This window comes from Narcine bancroftii, chromosome 1 (assembly GCF_036971445.1).
Source record: "Narcine bancroftii isolate sNarBan1 chromosome 1, sNarBan1.hap1, whole genome shotgun sequence".
Lineage (NCBI taxonomy): Eukaryota > Metazoa > Chordata > Chondrichthyes > Torpediniformes > Narcinidae > Narcine > Narcine bancroftii.
In genome coordinates this window covers 240,734,688-240,741,299 of record NC_091469.1, presented here as the reverse complement: position 1 = coordinate 240,741,299, position 6,612 = coordinate 240,734,688, and positions in this window count along the sequence as shown.

Below are 6,612 nucleotides of genomic sequence, written 5' to 3'. Positions count from 1 at the left end.
GACCCAATCTTCTGAGTCCGTTCATCTGGTTCCAAAACAATAATCATTACTCCACAGCATGTCCAATTAACAACTACTTGTTGAGTCTCTATGGCATTCTTCAAAGTTTTTGCAAAGGCACTTGGAGCCTGGATTGTCTGGCTTGAGCAGAGCTCTGGCATTTTAAATGTGACCTGTTTTGAAGTATTTGTATCAGTGTGTGATCTAACTAAAAATCCCACAATCTATCTTCCAAAAATATACCTTTTCAAATATGGTGATACACCACTAGCCGACTGCAGGGGGAAACATGTGTACCTGCAGGAAGACCTCTGGAGGACAAGGCAACACCTGGCTGGCTGTCAATCAGCCAACCTGAATTGACCAAGCCCCACCTGGTCGGCTGCCAATCACCCTCCGGGATGTAAGCCAGCACAGAGCCAGCAACAGCCACTCTCACAGCACCAGCGGGAGCACCCACCACAGCACAACATCATCCTTCATCTAAGGACCATGCCGGTCCTATGCACTCCCCCGACCCCGGACAGCTGTGGGACATCCAAGACCACACTGGCTTGCCATGCCTTCCCTACCTCTGGCACCCTGGACTCACTCTAACCATGGGGGTAGAACACGCACCCCCACCCATCCAATGCCTCATACACACATCAACTCTGACCACCCCACCATGCTGCACCACACCATCCTACCAACACACAGCACACCTCTGAACACTGCTCATCACTTCCCACCACACCCCATGCCTAAGGAGAGTGCCACTGGCCAACACTTACCTCTTGCGACTCACCCCCACGCCTGCAGAGGATGCTGCCGGCCACAACTTGCCTCTGCCATCGGGGAATGACAAAACGGTCACCAAGATAGTCCTCGTGGCCACCTCAGACCAGAGACTTCCCTCATGGCTTCAGACGCTCCATAATGGACATCAAAATCAACGGGTAAGTAAGAAAGTGCCTAATTGAAAGTGGCAGCACTGAGAGCTTTATTCACCCAAGTGTGGCCCACTCCCTAAAACTCAAAATCCACCCAGCACCTTCTCTACCACCTTCGCTGCCCAGGACCGAACTATTAATGCCCTCAGGCACTGCTCTGCTGATCTGACTGTGGGGGGGGGGGGGGCAGGGGAGACATGCACCAGCTCCTGGTCATGCCTAAATTCAGTGCCCTGGTCCTCCTGGACTTAGACTTCCAAAGTCACCTGCAGAGCATCATTCTCACCTTCGGGGGACCCCTACCAAGTCCTAGTGGTCAATAGGGGCATCAAGCTGAGGATGGTCATGGATTACAGCCAGAACATCAACTAGTATACCCAGCTGGACACCTACACCTTTCCAAGGATTGCCAGCATGGTTATCGAGATAGTCCGCTACCGGGTCTTCTCCACGATTGACCTGAAGTTGGCCTATCACCAACTCCCCATCCACCTGTGAGACAAACTTAACACCACCTTTGAGGCAAATGGGCTCCTTGACCTGCTCCACCGAGTTCCATTTGAGGTCATGAATGGGGTTTCCATCTTCCAGTGGGAGATGGATCGTATGGTAGACTGGCACAAGTTAAAGGTGACTTTGTCAGAAATACAGACAGGAGATTCTGTGAGCCAGATAGGTATGCCCGCATGGTGTGCTGCCTCCCTGGTGCAAGGGTGCGGGATATCTCAAATCGGGTCCAGGGTATTCTAAAAGGGGAAGGCGAACAGCCTGATGTCTTGGTACATGTGGGTACCAATGACATAGATAAAAAGAAGGAGGAAGTACTGAAAAAGGATTACAGAGAGCTAAGACAGAAACTAAGAAATAGGACAGCCAGGATGGTGATCTCTGGTTTGCTACCTGTGCCAAGTGCAACTGAGGACAAAAATGGAAGGTTAAGAAAAATGAATGTGTGGCTGAGGGGCTGATGTAAAGGACAGGGTTTTGGCTTCTTGGATCATTGGGATCTCTTTTGGGGAAGGCATGACCTCTACAAGAAGGATGGGTTACACCTAAACCCAAAAGGGGTCAATATATTGGCAGCTAGGTTTGGTACAGCCGTCGGGTGCGGTTTAAACTAATTTGGCAGGGGGGTGGGAACCTGTATGATAGGGCAAAGGACAGAAAAGATAAAACAGGATAAGTTAGGTTAGGCAGCAAAAGTAAAAAATCAGAAAGAGCAAGGAGGGTAAAAAAAGCAAATCTGAAGTCTTTATATCTTAATGCAAGAAGCATTCGGAACAAGGTAGATGAATTAGCTGTGGAAATTGAGATAAACAAATATGATTTGATTGGGATTACAGAAACATGGCTGCAGGGTGGGCAAGCCTGGGAACTTAACATCCCAGGGTATACGATATTTAGGAGGGATCGGCAAGAAAGAAAAGGGGGCGAGGTAGTATTGATGGTGAGAGAAGGGACCAACATGATTGTCAGAAAGGATATCAACTCGGAAGATGCGGAATCTATATGGGTGGAACTGAGGAATAGCAAGGGGCGGAAAACGTTACTGGGGGTGGTATTTCGGCCTCCAAATAGTAGTGTCGAGGTGAGGGAAGGCATTAAAAGAGAAATTAGAAAAGCGTGCAATAAGGGAACAGCTGTCATCATGGGAGACTTTAATTTGCATATAGATTGGACTAGCCAAATTAGTAAAAATACTGAGGAGGAGGAATACCTTGAATATTTACAGGACGGTTATCTAGACCAGTATGTCGAGGAACCAACTCGGGAGCAGGCCATTTTAGATTGGGTATTATGCAATGATAAGGGGCTAATCAACAATTCTAGACCAATATGTCGAGGAACCAACTCGGGAGCAGGCCATTTTAGATTGGGTATTATGCAATGATAAGGGGCTAATCAACAATCTTGTTAACCATATAACCACTTACAGCACAGAACAGGCCAATTCGGCCCTACTAGTCCATGCCGTAGCAAATCCCCACCCTCCTAGTCCCACTGACCAGCACCTGGTCCATACCCCTCTAGTCCCCTCCTATCCATGTAACGATCCAGTCTTTCCTTAAAAGTAACCAATGATCCCGCCTTGACCACGTCTGCCGGAAGCTCATTCCATATCCCCACCACCCTGTGCGTAAAGAAATTTCCCCTCATGTTCCCCTTATAATTTTCCCCCTTCAATCTTAAACCATGTCCTCTAGTTTGAATCTCCCCCTTTCTTAATTGAAAAAGCCTATCCACATTTACTCTGTCTGTCCCTTTTAAAATCTTAAACACCTCTATCAAGTCCCCTCTCAATCTTCTACGCTCCAGAGAAAAAAGCCCCAGTCTGCACAACCTTTCCCTGTAACTCAGACCCTGAAGTCCTGTCAACATTCTCGTGAACCTTCTCTGCACTCTCTCTATTTTGTTTATGTCTTTCCGATAATTTGGTGACCAAAACTGTACACAGTACTCCAAATTTGGCCTCACCAATGCCTTGTAAAATTTCATCATAACCTCCCTACTCTTGAATTCAATACTCCGATTTATGAATGCCAACATTCCAAATGCCTTCTTCACCACACCATCTACCTGAGTATCAGCCTTGAGGGTACTATTTACCATAACTCCTAAATCCCTTTGTTGCTCTGCACTCCTCAATTGTCTACCATTCAATGTATATGACCTATTTAAATTTGCCTTTCCAAAATGTAGCACCTCACATTAATTTGTATTAAATTCCATCAGCCATTTCTCAGCCCACACCTCCAGCCTTCCTAAATCACCTTTTAATCTACGGTAATCTACCTCACTGTCCACAACACCACCAATCTTTGTGTCATCCGCAAACTTGCTTATCCAATTCTCCACCCCTACATCCAGATCGTTAATATATATAACAAATAATAGTGGACCCAGGACCGATCCCTGAGGAACTCCACTAGTCACCGGCCTCCAATTGGATAAACAATTTTCTACCACTACTCTCTGACACCTTCCATCCAACCACTGCTGAATCCATTTCACTACCTCCTTATTTATACCTAATGCTTCCACATTTTTTCCTAACTCCTGTGGGGAACTTTGTCAAAAGCTTTACTAAAGTCCAAACAGACAACATCCACAGCTTTCCCTTCATCAACCTTTTTTGTAACCCCCTCGAAGAGGCCCTTTGGGTAGGAGCGATCACAATATGATCGAATTCTCACTCGACATGGAGAGTGATGAAATTAAAACCGAGACTAAGATCCTGAATTTAAATAAAGGGAATTATGATGGTATGAGACGGGAGTTGAGTAAGATTGATTGGGTGGTGTTTATGGGGGAATTGACTGTGGATAGACAATGGAAAGCATTCACAGATCTAATGGAGAAATTGCAAAAATTGTTTATACTGGTTTGGCATAAAAATAAACCAAAAAAGGTGACTCAACCGTGGATAACAAGGGAAATTAGAGACAGCATTAGGTCCAAAGAGAGAGCATATCAATTGGCCAAAAAAAGTACCACAACCGAAGACTGGGAGCAGTTCAAGATGCACCAAAGGAAGACAAAGGGATTAATCAAGAGAGCAAAAATAAATTACGAAAGTAAGCTTGCGGCAAATATAAAAACCGACTGCAAAATCTTTAATAAATATGTCAAGAGGAAAAGATTGGTGAAATCCAGAGTAGGTCCTTCGCAGTCGGAATCAGGGGAATATATAATGGGGACTAAGGAAATGGCAGACCAATTAAATTCTTACTTTAGTTCTGTTTTTACAAGAGAGGATACAAATAACCTCCCAAGGATGTTGGGAAACATAGAGACTAATGCAAGGGAGGAACTGAAAGAAATCAGTATCTCTAAGGACATGGTCTTGGGGAAATTGATGGGATTGAAGGCAGATAAATCCCAAGGGCCTGATAATCTACATCCTAGGGTACTTAAGGAAGTGGCCATTCAGATAGCAGATGCTTTAAGAATTATTTTCCAGAACTCGATAGACTCAGGATCAGTACCCATGGATTGGAGGGTAGCTAATGTTACCCCACTATTTAAAAAGGGGGTAGAGAAAAAGTGGGGAATTATAGGCCGGTGAGCCTTACATCAGTAGTGGGCAAAATGATGGAATCCATTATTAAGGATGCAATAGCGGAGCATATGACTAGCAGAGAAGGGATCAGACGGAGTCAACATGGATTTACAAAAGGTAAATCGTGCTTGACAAATCTATTGGAATTCTTTGAGATGGTGACAGGTAAAATAGATGGGGGAGAGCCAGTGGACGTGGTGTACTTGGACTTCCAAAAGGCCTTCAATAAGGTCCTGCATAAACGACTGGCTTCCAAAATCAAGGCTCATGGGTTTGGGGGCAAAGTATTGATGTGGATTGAGAACTGGCTGGCAGGTAGAAGACAGAGAGTTGGGATAAATGGCTTGTTTTCTGAGTGGCAGGCAGTGACCAGTGGGGTGCCACAGGGATCTGTACTGGGAACCCAGCTGTTCACAATTTACATTAATGATCTGGATGAGGGGATTAGATGTAATATCTCCAAATTTGCAGATGACACTAAGCTAGGAGGGGTTGTGTGCATGGAAGAGGGGTTCAGGAAGCTCCAGTGTGATTTGGATAAATTGAGGGACTGGGCAGATACATGGCAAATGCACTACAATGTGGATAAATGTGAGGTTATCCACTTTGGTAATACAAACCGGAGGGCAGATTACTATTTGAATGGCAATAGATTAAGAGATGGGGAAGTACCTAGGGGTACTTGTACACCAGTCTCTGAAGGCGAGCATGCAGGTACAGCAGGTGGTTAAAAAGGCAAATGGTATGTTGGCCTTCATATCAAGAGGATTTGAGTATAGGAACAAGGATACCTTACTGCAGCTGTACAGGGCCTTGGTGAGACCACACCTGGAGTATTGTGTGCAGTTTTGGTCGCCTTATCTGAGGAAGGATGTTCTTGCAATGGAGGGAGTGCAGAGGCGATTCACCAGGCTGATACCTGGAATGGCAGGAATGACTTATGAGGAAAGATTACGCAAATTGGGATTGTACTCGCTGGAGTTTAGAAGATTGAGAGGGGATCTCATAGAGACATATAAAATTCTGGCAGGACTGGACAGAATGGATGCAGATGGGATGTTTCCAACGATGGGAAAATCCAGAACCCAGGGCCATGGTTTGACGATAATAGGCAAACCATTTAGGACTGAGATGAGGAGGAATTTCTTTACCCAGAGGGTGGTGAATCTGTGGAATTCATTGCCACAGAGGGCAGTAGAGGCAGGTTCATTAAATATATTTAAGAGGGAATTAGATATATTTCTTCAGTATAAGGGTATTAAAGGTTACAGGGAGAAGGTGGGGACGGGGTACTGAACTTTAAGATCAGCCATGATCTTGTTGAATGGCGGAGCAGGCTCGAAGGGTCGAATGACCTACTCCTGCTCCTATGTTTCTATGTTTCCCATGGATAATGTCACCATCTGTGGCCACAACCAGCAGGACCATGATGCAAACCTGGAAAAATTTCTCTGGATGGACTAGGAGCTGAACTTCACTTACAATAAAGAGAAGTGCATGTTCAGCACCAGCCGCTTGGCCATCCTGGGGTATATCGTGGCACATGGTGTTATCGGGCCGGATCCAGAATGGATCCGTCCATTAATGGAGCTGCCCCTTCCCTACATGCTCAAGGCCCTC